General features: G+C 41.5%; 1 protein-coding gene across 5 annotated transcripts in view; it reads right to left on the reverse strand.

Moving 5' to 3' along the window:
* Positions 1–11980, reverse strand: part of SH3BP2 (SH3 domain binding protein 2) — a 36576-nt gene extending 24596 nt beyond the window's left edge. Inside the window, exons 1-3 of one of the 5 annotated variants that reach the window (XM_064418852.1) lie at positions 11798–11828; positions 10986–11040; positions 4660–4756 (exon numbers count right to left, since the gene is read on the reverse strand). The gene's annotated coding sequence lies outside the window, so the exon portion shown is untranslated. Of the gene's footprint in view, positions 1–4659; positions 4757–5828; positions 6137–6210; positions 8401–10985; positions 11488–11797 lie in introns of those variants that run through there. The other 4 variants (XM_064418853.1, XM_064418851.1, XM_064418854.1 and 1 more) reach the window with 4 other exon arrangements.
* Positions 11981–15393: the final 3413 nt, after the last annotated feature.

Consider the following 15393-nt stretch of genomic DNA (forward strand, 5'->3'; position numbering starts at 1 on the left):
TCCTATCATAGAGAACTTGCTTATTTCCAAATCCTTTCTCAAACATCTTGTAGCACTGCCTATTCTTTCCATTCTCATGGTCACAAAGATGGTCCAAAGGTCATTTGTCTGATCCCTGGCCTCACTGACTTCTCACCACTGAAACGAACTTGTCTTTATTACAGACTGAAAAGAAACATGCACACACACATACAGAAATAAATATACCTACAATTCTTAAAGAAATGGTGTATGTTATGAATGCCAGCAGTCCTATTCTTGGCAGGATGAGCTACAAAGAATACATTGCCTTTGTGCACCATTCTTTTTTATAGTTTCCTTGAAAAGCTCTTTCAAAACAGTACAGCCAGACTCTTTACAGAGATGACCTGGTTATGACAGAAGGGCTCCTTCACAACCTCCAAAATCTTACATTTATGCACTGCCTGGAACTAACAGTCATTATGTCCAAGGAGTCTGTACAGCATTTTTTCATTTCCAGGTTTTGGTTCTATACAGAATTTATACGGCGCATGTAACATTTCCAGCAAAAGCTTTTGCAAGATTTGCAGAATCTCTTCCTGCTATACACATCCTAGATATTCTTAAGGCATTCTAAGTACAAATCACTTCTTGTACACAATGAAGAGTTGAAGCTGGATTTCACTTGCACAAAGGAAATTCAGAAATTTAGGTCAGTGGAATTGGTCCTGTTTCAACCTAAGTAATCAAACCTGACATCTTTGTATAGTAAACAGAACAGTTCATCTAGATCCAAGCCAAACAACACCACAGATGCAGTGATTCAGCTGTGGGCATTACTGTTACTACAAAATAAAAGATCTACAAAAGCTGAACTTTACAGGAGGAAAACACCCTTTCTGCACATTTAAAAAATATTTAATGCTATTTGTGTATTTTATTTAGTATATAAAATCATACAGACTGATCCACTTAACATCCTCTAAAACACTGCACATAATAACTCTATTGAAGTGCAGCTGCACTTTTAATTGTTTATCTCTACAGCCATAAAAAGAACTCTCAGCTTTGGAGGTGTACCAAAAAGCATTAAAAGTGTCCAAACTTTTTGGACAGAGTGTTTTTGGACACTCTGTCCAAAAAGCCTCCTCTTCTTCCAGAAACTTTGTGACAATCTTTCATGCATTGCAGTCGCTTATTTTTAAATAGTAAGACACTATATCAATGAAATACATTTCCAAGATACAACAGAGCTAATTTCCAATTTCTGCCAGCTACACCTCCAACAGATCAAAACCCAACAAGCCCAACACTTGAAACTACAATTATCCCATTACATACTTGAGAAAATTTTGTCTACAGAATTTTATTAAAATTTTATAAACTTGGCACTACCACAGACTAGCAAAGATTGATATAATCACAAAATCCTTGTGGATCACAGCCATTGCTCCAGTGCCACTGCCTCTCCTGTGCAGCCTACCCAAGAACCAGAAGCTAGCACGGTACAATCAAGTGCAAAGACTGCACTAGTTCTAGTTTAACTGGATGTGGAAAAATAATCCTTTAGTCAGCAAGGACAAGAGAATTGTTGAAAATTCTTCCTACCTATTATATACCTTAGAATTTTAAAGCTCACTTTTTTTGCTCCTTTGGAATGCTGTATTGTTTTTCCTCATTATTTTTTTCATTCCACTTTGCTGGAGATTAAATTGTTCAGTTAGAAATCACAAGGACTATTCCCCAAGACTCACCATTCATTTGACATCATCAAAGCCTTAGTGAATCATCTGTCTCCTGCCTTCTTCCCCCCAACTCCAAAAAAGAAACAAAAAAGAAAAAATAGATAGTGTTCTACAGAATGCTATCATGAACCCTTTCATTCTAATACAACCTCCCTCTTCTTCTAGACCATTTTTCTGAAATATGCAACATAAACCCATCAGAGTGTAGGGCACCAGGGTTAAACAGCAAATAGTGATACAGTTTATCCTCTTAACACAGGATTATTAGGAACATATCAGGTTTATAGTAGCTTTTTATGAGGACTAAAGCCTGAGTATCAGGCCAAGTTATATTTGGTCTTTACCTCCGAGTTGCTCAAAACCCTAAAATTCCAACAATAAGAAACTAAGGAAAAGGAAGTCTGCCCTATGCCATAGCTACAACTACTAAGGACTGTGGGGAGATGCTTCCTCACAACTTTGGTTTTTGTAAGAATGACACTTGAAACTCCTGATCCATGTGTCAGGTGTGTTTCTTCCACATACCTTCTCAATTAGCACAGACCAGCAAGCACAATTAGACCAAAATTCTGTTAAGGCCATGCACTTCATCTCCCAAGGGCTATGAAAATTACACAGCATGAATAACATGTGGCAGGCAAATTACTCAGTATGTTGACTAGAAAGACAGAAATAGTGCAGGCACAGAAAAAAGGATTAATTAGAAACATCTAATTAATATGTTTCCAGCCACCTAAAATGGAAAAGAACACTCCAGGAAGGAAGGGAATTGTGTAAACTTGCCAAACTAAGAATTTCAATCAAAAACACTTCTGTTTGCTAGATTTCATAGCAAAGACACTGCTGCAAATCCCTTCTGCTTGTCTTTCTCCAATAAGCAAAGCCTGTTAATTCCTTGTTCCAAAGACCTCCAACCCAGAAGAAGAGATCCAGCTCCCAGTTCAATTGCCCAGCAGAGAGCTTCCTACTACCAAGTAATTATTAAATACCATGACACTGTTGTAGCCCATTAGAACAGCAATTAGTACATCTTTAGTAATTAACAGATTTGCCACTAAGCCCTTGCAACCTGCCAGCCCAGTCCTGCTGGGGAGCCAAACCCACGAGTGCAAGTGCACAGGTGGCACCAGCAGCACTGTGACACCCTTCTCTCCCACCACCACATCCTCCCACTCCTGGCAGTCCTCTCATTCCTCTAGGACCAGTGAAGGAAGCAGAGGAGCCAGCAGGGAGGAGGCCAAACACAGCTGCTGTCCACTGAAGGAACGGGGATGCCGTGCAGCCACGGAGAAGCAGCCTGGCAGCAGGGCACAGCAGGCACTGTGCCAACACGACAGACAGCTTCCAGACTCAGTCACTTGGGGATCATCTGGTACTGTGTACATTTGCAAACGTGGTATTCCATCTTATCAGCGTTGTTTCCATCATTGTGAGAAAGCTGATCTGCACCTCAAAGCAAAAGATGTGAGATTCAACACATGCACACATCCTCTGACAATGCTTCAACTGGCCCCTTCAGGCACTTGGATCAGTGGCATTCTGAACTGCAACCTTCTTCACAACAGCTGTGGCACTTGCCAAGGGACAGAAATAAGGGCTTTTTCCTTTTTTTTTTCTTTTTTGGAGTGGGGGGGAAGAAGGCAGGAGACAGATGATTCACTAAGGCTTTGAGTATTGAAGGAAAAAAGAATTTCACTGTGAGTTCTTCCCATAACAGCTTCCCACAAATACAGTAATTGCCTCTATGTGGCTAGAGAATAGTTTGGCTATTTTCCTCCTAGTTTAAACATGAAGAGTACATTTAAAATATTCCTCTTTCCCTTCCAAATTTCCCATCCTCCTCCAGTGCAGAGTCACACAACAAGTATTTATCCAGCATAATCCCAGAAGTCTGCCATGCCTAATTTACTCTGGAGTAAGAATACCCACACAAGCTCATGGATGGTGGGAGTGGAACACATTTGTGCCAGACAATGCATCATCTTATTATTTGTTCGGACTCTCCTAAACCCAGGATGACAACTCTGTTGTATATAACCTCATTAAATTTTTTCAAGGTGGTTTTCTACTTCCAGGTCTTTAGGAGGAAGAAAACTGCAAATCTTGTAGCAAGACTCATGTGCCCCTCCTATAATGGGTGTTTTCTCTTGTCAGAAAAGCCTTTCTGTCAGCATTCTGATAAGTACATTCACCTATATTCACCTAGTCCTAATACAAGTCTCCAGTTACATACTGAAGGAAATAATTCTTTCCTAGACCCCAAACAGAGATTGCAGAGGACTGATTGTCCCATGCTCCTGTATGTGGTACATCCACTTTGACAGCAGAAATTGTAATTCCCCACGCAATGTGTACAAAAGTCTGTATAAACAAATCCCTCTTCAGTCACTTAAAATGCACAGTGCTTTGGAAACATGCCTACCTGGCACCACAGTGGAGTCTGATTAACTGACTGAAAAATTACAGTGGAAAGCTTGAATGTTTAAGCCTGACTGATTAAAGGCAATTAACAGCTGCAGATGCTCAGCAGCTGTGCAAGTCAGGTCACTTTTTTGCCCAAACATAGTTCAAAGTACCTTATTTTGATTAGTTAAGCTTACAGATCAGTTTTGAATTAGCTAATTATAAGCTTTTCATCTGCCAGTAGGACCTGTAGGCTCATAGTCCAGATTTCTTTGTGCTAAACTTCTCTTTACATCATTGTCAGGAAAAAAAAAACAAAACAGTAGGAAAAAAAGCTAATCTTTCCAGGAATAGGTACAGGACAGAACAGAAAGATTGGGAGCTCATACATGAGCTTAGATGTCTAAGGTGTACAGTTTTATCAGTATAAGGAATACCAGAAGCTGGCTTCAGCACACATGCTTGGTGAAAACAGTGTGACTACAGGTCTGTGCAAAAGGTTTAGGAGACATTACACTTCAGGCAGTGCAAACCCAGTGCTCAGCCTTACCACAGCACTCTGAGAGAAGAGATGCTCCCCTTGAGGAAATAACTGTCCTGCAGTCCTCACGCATTGAACCAAAGTCTCTTCAGAGCTCCAGCTTGGTCTAGGAGGAACAAACAATTATGTGATATGTTGTAATAGAATTACTCTTAAGCAACATCAAGGTAATGATTTACTCTTTTTAGTAGGGTTGTCACAAGATTAGAGACTAATAATTTAAGCCTTTGCTGCTTGGGTGCAGGAACTAGAAAGCTCTGAAGGGTAACCACGGTATGGTTTGAACACCAACCTCAGCTCTTGGACACATGCAACTTCTGATGAAGTTAAGGGGAACTAGGTAGAGTTTGAGGTAAAATTTAAACCAAAACTTTTTACTTTATAGTAGAGTTTTAACAAGTTTAACAAATACACCAATAGAGAGACTATCAGTCACCCAAGGTGATGTTTAGAAGTATGGTAAGTCTTGTAGAATCATGTAAGAGATGAAGGACCATTTCAAAGAGATTTTGATTTGCAGTAAGATTAACATGAAGATACTGAAAGAAACCACAAATAAAAATCTAACTGCTAATTCTATGAGTAGTTAAAAAAATCTTTATTTGTAAAAACTACTGTTTCCAGAATGATGATTAATGTCTACCACTACAGTAGCTTAAGCTAAAATTAGAACCAGGAAACAAAGCTTCCTACAAAACCACTATTTTTATGTCTTACAAGATGTTTCACCAGACAAGAGCCAGGTATTCACGACACTACTTCCACCTCTCTTCTTACTTTTTCCTTACTAAGCCGTTATTACATTAAAACCAAAAATTAGTAAAACATGCTTTTACACTTATTAAAATCTGTTTCAGGATCTGAGATGTTGCCCTGAAGTGCTGCATTAGTAAAGACAAAGTCATCTCAGTGACAGATTTCAGCAGAGTAAAGCCCTGCTGGAGAGTAGGAAGCTTATTTGTCTGGGGAAGAACTGAACATGGAAGTGGGAACTGACATGCTAAGTAAGATTTCCCTTCTCCAAGAGTTCCTGTTTTTCGCTTTGCATATCTTCAAATGAAAAACTCAATGATAATAAGAGATGAAGCTGGCATTTCAGTTGAAGAGCATTTAGAATTAAGCTTTGCCTTTGTTTAACAATTAATTATTAAGTAGCACAGCACAGGTTCATGGCTCACCTAAACAGGAATACTGCCAGCTAAACTCGACCTGAACTTATTTCCATCCGTTACAGCAGAATTACACCAAAAGATGCAGTTCAGCTGGCTAACCTGAACAATGAGAAATTATATTTATTTACACTGAGTAACAATGGAGTTCAGTGCACTGAAGTCCAATCTAAGTTCACATTCTGTCCTTTAAGAGAGAGAACCCATTAATGCAGGCTATTTCCACCACCCAGTATGGTTTTGTTTCATTTCCTTGACCATACAAGTACAAAGCTTAAGGATACTAAATTCTCTTACTTCCTTGTACAATTTGCTCTTCTCTCATTTACTTGGCTACACTTCAAAATGAGAAATCTTTTGCCTTTAGTCATGTCTGTTATGCACAAATCACCTTTCATGATGAGTCTTGCAGCACACTTCCCATCCTCTCTCTTTTGTCAACACTTGGACAAAGAAAGATCTCTGAGGCAGCAACAGTTCCAGACATGCACACTGGTGCCACTGCCTCCCAGCCCTTTCTTCCAAGTACTGCCAGAAGCAAGAATGAGGAATATCATTCCAACTCCAAATGCAGGTTGTTTTCCAACAGCAAGTCGGGACTAATCACTTAACTGGAACTTGGTAACCAGTCTTAAGCCAGGTGCTGAAAAATGACAAATCAGTTAAGACAGGTATCAGAATTATTAATCAGAACATAAAATACTAACAGCCAACTCTCAGAACTGAATATTTAAGTAAATTTCTGGGGTACATATTACAGCTTCTCCTCTGCTTCTTTTAAGGCCCTAGCTCCAATAATGAGGGATTTTAGTTTCTGGTTTTTTAAAGCTGCATGCTATTCTTCTCATTAGAGGAAAGGCTTAAATATACAGTACAGGCACATGGGAGGAAAAATAATAATAAATGCTTGCTTAAAATACAGATATTGTCTTCTTCCTAGGGACCCCATTCATGACCTGTGCATACTTGTGCAGTGCTTCTGCCAGCTAAAACAGAAACTCTAAAATTTCAGGGGTTTTGTACTCCCCAAAAGAGGCTAAATAGTAGCTCAGCAGAGCTACCAGATTTTTTAAAAAATGAATACTGATACTTCACTCAGTTGTTGCTCCCATATGAACTCCAATAGAAATTCCATTTTCTTATGTAGAGGAAAACATCTGGCACGAAAGACTTCCTGTTTGAAGAGTCCTTACAAGTGAGTTCATGATTAAAGGCAGAAATCTGACTTTCTCCTACCACTCACTTATTTAGCAAAGCTGAAGGCATAACAAAATAAGAGTCTTGGTTAAACATGTCCAATAATTTTCCTATTTGGGGATTGCAATACAGTCCCTGCACTGAAGTAATCAAGAATATCAAAGAAGAGTTTTACAGAAATCCTTTGTGCATGCACATGTCAAGATATTGTACAAATTAACAAAGTTTACTGGCAATGTCTACTACATCAAGCAACAAAAGCCCCAATCTGTTTCCATGGAGCACTCTGAAGTTTTCATGAAGTGATCATGAATGTATGTGTAGGTACTAATATTTCTAAATGCTTAATAAGAGAGTGAAAGTCTCTGTAGGCACCTAAATCCACTTTGAGTAATGAGGAATAATCAGGAATTAACGAAGGCATCCTTAAGTGATCACACACTACCATACATAGCAGCACCACCTACATAAATCAGTCAATCAAAATATAAAGACAAGAACCCCAAAGTCCTGTACTCCTGCCCTAAGAGATCCAAGGAACCATGACAAAACCAAATTTTGTGTTTTTCTAAGTTACAGCAGAGTGGTGGAGCAAAGTTGAACTAAGAGCAAAGTGTTTACCTCTTAAAAATGTAAGGATATAAAGCCAGTTTGAATTGGGAAGTTTCCTCTTTGCCAAATTAACACTAGAAGAGCTGGGTTGGAGTTAGAGACGTGCATTTTCTAGAAGAACAGGTCTAATGATTCAAATGTACCTACTGTTGCATTAGGATGGAAGTGATTCTGATCATACATGACTAATGATGTACAGTTCGTCAGTTGATGTTATAGCTTAAAATAAAAATCCAGAAAGCTTTAACCATAAATAGCTGAACAGTGAGAATTTTCAAACATTAAGAGGATGAAAACAAGCATTCCCTGGACTACTTGAAGTTTTACCTCTGGCTTTTCCAGAAAGAAAACATTGTAAGGAAGCAAAGCTGTACTTTCCCTACCACAGGGCAACTACAGACATGAAAGTTAATCCAGCAACAAAATTCAGCAAGCAGCTATTCCTAAATTTAGCCCCACTTATTAATTTCACACCATCTATCTAGATCAGTTCTTTACAGCTGTTTTAGGAGACAGATCTAGAATGTCCACTTTCCATGAAGTTAAGAATTGTCAAAGTACTTTAGAAAGAGCCCTAGCTACACATTAGGTGTCCTGAATTAGCCTGGTTAAACCAGCCCATGACTACAGCAAAAAGCCACAAGAGGAATCCTATCAAGAGGCAGGCAAGCTGTGCCCTTCTCTGCTCCTAAAATCACAGTCTGCAGGAGCTGAAGCCAGAAGTATTGCCAGGTATTGATTTCTGAGTGATTCTCTGCACTGTACATCATCCTGAAGTATCTTTCTGCCAAAGATATTCAGATGTGCATAACTACTGCAATGAAACCACCTTGGGAGAAATAAGAATTATAGGAAATGAGCTGGCACACAAACAAAATAAATAGAATATTTCAGTTATGCTGGTATGCTGCAATAGGGGGAGAACAATGTTTAGGTTTGTTTCCATAGGAATTCATGTCCCTGCATTCCCTTGTAACTATTACCTTGCTTAAAATTATCTTAAGAACAATTGTTTTCAAATTCCTGCATGTGTGAGATGAAACGCAGACTTGTCAAATCCCTTTCTTTGTAAGGAAAAATTCAGAAATTCAACATAGAAGCATATGGAGAAGAGACAAGATTGAAAAAAAAAAACTTCAAACAGATCTTGGAGAAATACTGTAGCCACTATACTGCTCTTAAAAAACAGAGTGTAGAGAAATTCTGCTATGTGCTCTACTCTAGCCATCTGAAGCAAGCAAACCAGAGACACATATGTTTGTAATATAAACCATGATAAATAATTCCTAACGTTAACAACCATACCCAGCGTAGTCATGCTGATCAAAACTTCAGGGCCTTCAATTCTCCCCTCCACATATCACAAAAGGCATAACTCAGTCATTCCAGCATAAAGCAAACAGTGTTGATAGGAGGAGAGGGGTGTTGATTAACAAGAGTTAGCAATGGTTCATAAATTTTGGAGGAACAGACAGTGACATATGTACATGTGATAAGTGTAAGAAATACACATTTCCTTCAGTACTATATTTACAGAAATGAGTCAGCCTCAGATTACCTTTGAGGCTGCCTTAAATCCCCCTGATTTCTACACTCTCAAACTCCCTTCCCAACACTGCTCCACTACAGTATAGGTTCCAAGGCAATTGTGAAAAAATGTTATGAGGAAATGCCTTCATGTTGCAAGTTCACCTTAAAAGAAGGCCAGAAGAATGCTTAGCTACACAAGAGAGGAATCAACATCAAAGAGGTTCTTTTCTCCCTTCCATAAAAAAATCCCTATTAGAAGACAAAACACATCATGGAAGAATCATTGTATCAACTAATATTTTTAAATCTAAACAAAACCAATTTATCCTGGCTGCTGCCTGGCAGATGTCAGAAATGCTCACCATTCCTTACAGAGCTATTATTAATCAATGCTACTGAGAGTCTGAGCTTCTATGAACATTCCTGCAAGGTCCAGTAGAAGCAGCAAACAAACCAAGATCCTGACCCTTCAGTAACACAAACTAGAAGTTTACAAATAGTAGAGTTACTTACATCTGCAAGTACTTTTAAGATCAGGGCTTAAGCCAGAAACAATTAATGAACACAATGCTTGCACAATGATGTACATTCCAAACAACTTATGAAGCTGTTGGAGAGTCTGACAAAAGCATAAGATACCCATTGTGTAAATCCCATGCCAAACAGGTTGGAAGATGCCCCCACACAAAGTCCATGTTGTCAGGCTAAAACACACACCTGCAATCTTGTAATGCAGAGCAATAAATGCACCAGCGTCCTAAGGGCTGTGGGGCGAAGAGCAGCACTGCAACCACCAGGCTTGAGTGCCAGAGGCACTTTTCCTACAGGTAAAATGACAAATACCTATGTGCCTTTTGGTCAGCCACGTCTGTGTTTTGGTGCTGTAAAGAAGTTTAACATTTCTTAAGGCATTTCCACCATTTCTACTTAGCATCATTACCAAAGTGGCTGCCATGTTTGGATTTCTGTCAAAGGAGACTATTTCACATCCATTTAAGAAATGGCACAAGAAAACTCACAGTTAGCTGGTCAGATTTGCCTCAAACACAGGAATTCTGGCTCAGACAGCCCTGCCCGAGCTTTCTGCACAAACTTATCTTGGTGTGTTCATTCTTACTGCTTTGATAACTTCAAACCCTTTAACCCTTTCCAGAACTGTTATCTCTGCATCTCGCTCTTTTATAACTCTTTCTAAAAAGCTCTTTATTTTCTGGACCTTTAAGCATGAAGTTGTCATGTTTTGTGGAAGAGTTTATGGAAAGCTGGGAGATTTTAAAACAAGAAAATGACAAACAGGAAGCAGTATTTAACCCACCACTAAGCTGACCCAGTACTGACTCCTCAATAATGGAATATTGGCAAGGAGTATCTATTAATCAGCTCTCCTGCAACAGCAAGATGGGTGTAAAATACTGCAACAGGAAGGGAAAGAAATGTGTTATGCCTAGAAGAAAAATAGCAAGTTAATTCTGCTTTTGTCTGAATGTGAAAGAGGTGATGAAGGAAATAAACAACAGAGGCTTCAGCCCTATATTTCCTGTACAAATACAACCAAAAATAAACAGAAGAGGTGTATAATTATTCAGATATAAATTTAATTCATAAACTGTGACACACTGACCCTCAGAGGAGAGAAAAAGTAGAAAATTGCTTCTCCCAGTAAGAAACATACCAACTTAATGCAACTAATTTCCAAGAGGAAATTTCAGTGCACAGCCAGACCAAGCACACACATTAGCAGGAGACTGTGACATGCACTCAGGAAACACTGCACCTGTAATTATGAATTCAGACACAGCACGAGGCTGGTTCAGCGCCACTACTGACCTGTACTTTGTCAGCATCAAGACTCCAGAAAATGGTCTTAGCAGACAGGCCTTCCCTGTAGGAGAGGAAACATTTATCCACCATCTCAACTCATTTGGGATAGCAGTATCCAATTTGCACTGGTCACTTGGGGATAAAAGCTGACAAATTAAATAAGCACATGCCAGGTGTCCTCACTCTCTGCTGCTCCCAAAGGCACAGCACCAACACCTGCAGATGGACACGAAGTTCATACCTAGACTGAAGTGACAGATGTGACCCCAATAAAGAGAGGGCATCCGAGATTAAAGTAGATGGTTACACTAAAGAAAATGCAGCACAATGCGTTTGTACCTTATGTTTCACTGCTGTGTTTCAAATATAAAAAGTCTTGCCTCATCCTTTAACATATATATATATTATCACTGGAAACATGCTAGGAAATGAATCCTGATGCTCCCAACTCAACACCAAAGCCACAGCTCAACACAAGTGGGCAACACAGCTCTTTCATTCTTCCCTTTCCAAAGGAAAGCAACTACCCCTTTTTTCCGCCCCAGAAGAGCCTTTCCTTTCCCCACGGGCGGACTCACACCGATGCCTTTCCTCCATCCCACCTCCCGCCTGCAGGTCAGCAGAGCGGCACCGAACTGAAGGCGTCAACCCATGGAGCAGAGGACACGAGGCGCCTTCCCGCTGTTCCCCGGAGCCGCGGGACCCGCAGCTTCCCTTGGAACCCGGCTCCGGGGGCCGCCAGCCCCGCGGCTTCCCCCGCCGGGCGCTGGGGCAGCGCCAGGGCCGGCCCGGCGCTTCCCGGGGCTCCCGTGACTCACCCGAGGAGTTTCCCGGCGCCCTCCGGCCGCGCCGCGGCGGGAAGAGACGGACACGGGGGAGCCGCGGACACGGCGGAGCCCCTCCGCCCCCGCCGGGACAGGGCGCTCAGCTCCGCGGGCAGCCGCCACCGCCGCGCCCGCCGCTCATCCCGCTGAGGGCAGCGCCCGCCCCTTCCTTCACCTGCGGCCCGGCCCGGCCTCCGCTCCCGCCTCCCGCTCCCGCCCCTGGGAGCCGCCGCTGGGAGCTGCCGGCGGGCGGGGAGCGCCGCCCCCCCGGGGCTGCCGGGCTCTGAGGGCTCTGCGGGCTCTGCCCCGGCCAATGCTCGGCTTTGTCCGCGCCTGGCGCAGCGCCGCCGAACCCAGCCCAGCCTGTGAGCCACAGCACGGTGTGAGCCGGGCCGCGGCGCTGAGTGCCGCCGGGTCTGCCCTTGAGCACCTCAGGGACCGCGACTGCTCCATCTCCAGCAGCTCCGCCAGAGCCCGGGACCTGGGAGCGGCTTTTGTCTGACTGGCAGCAGGGTCTGGCACAGTCACCTGCCTGGAAGAAAGGAGGCTGGAGCATAGCTACAAACGGTGACATTCCTTTGCGAGTGTCCCGTGTCCATGGGGAACCCCATGCAGGCACTGTCCCGTGTGTCCCGTGTCCATAGGGAACCGTGCAGGCACTGTCCCGTGTCCATGGGGAAGCCGTGCAGGCACTGTCCCGTGTGTCCCGTGTCCATAGGGGTACTGCCTCCCGTTAAATTAACACGTTAAATGTTAATTTAAGGTATACTTCTATTTCATTAAATATTTTAAATTTTATTTGGTTTTTTTTTTTTTCCATCTGCCTTTTATTACTTCCCAGGTGTTTGGGGAGGGGGACGGAAGGTGTTGTAGGTAAAAAACGAAGGAATTTGGGGGTTGGTTTCTAATTATAGGTGGTTTTTAGCCATAAAAATTAAAACCATTTTGTGTCAGGGGAGGTTTATGTTAGATATTAGAGAAAGGTTCTTCACCAGGGGGTGGTTGGGCACACAGGCTCCCCAGGGAAGTGGTCACAGCCCCAAGCCTGACAGAGTTCAAGAAGCATTTGGACAATGCTCTTGGACACATGGTGTGACCCGTGGGGATGGTCCTGTGCAGGGCCAGGAGCTGGACTTGATGATTCTTCCAACTCAGCTTATTCTGTGATATGAGCAGAGGTGTGAAAAATCAAAATTACATTTAAAAGTATGCAGAAGCAAAATAAGAAAAAAAAAATGAAAAACCTATTTTAAAATGTTGAGCAACTAAAAATGTGGGTTTTGTCTTGTAAAAATTATTACCATTTTGTAAAAATTATTACTATTAAATAATTACTATTCTGAGAAGTACAAAGTGATCCGTTTTAACTCTACTTTTGTAACAAAAACATAACTTAAAAGAGAGCACTCAATAAGGCCGTATTACTATAACATTGATCTGTGTATCATTCTGAGGCTTGTTTGAATAAAAAGTAGCAGATTTCTTTAGTGATTACACAGCTTATACTTTAACCTAGTTTTAAAGCTTTTGACCTTTATGGTGGTACCAGAGTAGTTTCTGTGGTCAGAAAATAAGGTGGTGGTGCAATATTTCCTGTCAATGCTATTTATTAGTATTTCTTTTTGTCATTCACAGAACTTTGTAGTATGAAGCAGCAAAGAGAATCTGTCTTCTGAATACAATACAGAGGGGTCTTGGTCTGTGAAATGAAAATCTCCATGTTTAAAGTACAACAGAGACTGACTAAAGCTGGAAATGGGGTTTGATTCATTGAGTTGTAACATAAGCACAGTGCTGTTAACACCTGCTATTGGATGTGAAGGAGCCTCTATGTCAACAGAGTGATAATTTCTGAGTATGAAGAAGGCATTGTGCTGGCAGAGCCTCAGGAAAATGAAGTTTCTTAAGCTTTCTCTCAGCTGCAGCCAAGAGCAGCCTGAGGTTTCTGCTGCACAAAGAGTGAGAGCTGCACAGCCGTGGGCAGGCTGGGTAACACAGGTCCCATAGGAAGACCACAACCAGGAAAAGCTGTTTGAATGCAGCTCTTCCACCGACTTTGGTGTGAGTTCTGTGTCAGAACGTCCTGGCTGTTGGTGGAAATTACAGCATTTATTTTCCTGCCTGACTAAACCCAGAACTTTCTGTCTCCAGAGAAGGCAGATTAGTGCATTAAGCTGAAGCAGGTGTGGGGAACCTTCACTTTGTTGGCTGAATATGCCCTGTGATTTCATTTTATAGGGTGCAGCCTGTGATTAAAATGACTGTGTGTGTTATTACTGGACAGCAGAGCGTGTTGGTGAGTGGGCTGCCAAACGTGCTGGAAAAGCACACTCGGTCCTCACAAGGAAAATATTCCCCACGCACAACCCAAAGCCTAGCCCTGATACAAACTGTGTTACAGCCCCTTCTCTGTCTCTCTTCTGAGCTGAATTTTGCTTCTGAAAAAGCTAAGCTTTCTGTGTGACCTAATCTGCATGCAGCAATCCAGCTGGGAGGACTCGGAGCCTTGTTCCTTCCTCCTGGAAAAGCTGTGCCCAGTACTTTTTAGGATCATGCTTGTGTTACATGAGGAAATCATAGTTATTTTATGAGTTTGCTCTTTCTCAATTGTCTCAAACTAATAAACTCATTCCTTGAATATGAAGCTTTTATCAGCTCACATAATACATACTCTTGAAATTATGGAATCATAGAATATCGTGAGCTGGAAAGGACACAGACAAGAATCATGGAATTTAACTCCTGGCTCTGCACAGGAATACCCCCAAAATCACACCATGTGCTTGAGAGCATTGTTTGAATGCTTCTTGAATTCCAGCAGGTTTGGTGGTCATTGAAGCCATCCAATTATTTTGAATTACAATAATCTGTTGTTGTGGGAAAGCATTCCAACCTAATTTTGTCAGTAAATATAACCTATAATGCTCTTATCAAAGAGAATGGTCAGGTTAGCCTGACATGGTCTACTACCAGGGAAAAAATCTGGTTTATCTCATTTATCTCTAATCTTCATAGGCTTTTGTTCTTCAAATTTGCATATGGCAAATCAGATTGAAGGGACTGTAGTTCTGATACTGCTTTCACCTCCATTCTTCCAGAATACAGAATTTGCATAACCCTCATGATGAAAAATAGGATGTAATTTTTAGCTGAGCTAGACTTCAAATCTAACAGACTTATGAAAATACTTATTTGTGAGTTCATTAGCCAGCTCACCTAGAATTCTGAGAAAGACACTGTCCCTCAATGCCTTGTGGCTTTGCTTCCTCCTTCCTGGTTCTCTTTTTTTTTTTTTTTTTTTAACATGCTTGCAAAGCCTTGGTTTATTTGTTATAATTGCCTTCCCATGTCTAATTTAGTTGACACTTGGCAAGTCTCACTTCCTGGCCTTGAGACAGAGTTTGCCTGTGGCCATCAGTCTTTTTGTTTCTTGCACAATCTCTGCTTATACCTGATTTCCCCCTTTTGATGGTTCACTACACACTTTGAGCTCCAGCTGCACCAGGAAAGTTTCTTTCCTTGCTTTTTATTCAGTCATGTGGCACAAGGAGTCACAAGGAGCCCAGTGTAAGCTGTCTGCACCAAACCAG

The sequence above is a fragment of the Passer domesticus genome, chromosome 4 (assembly GCF_036417665.1).
Source record: "Passer domesticus isolate bPasDom1 chromosome 4, bPasDom1.hap1, whole genome shotgun sequence".
Classification (NCBI taxonomy): Eukaryota; Metazoa; Chordata; class Aves; order Passeriformes; family Passeridae; genus Passer; species Passer domesticus.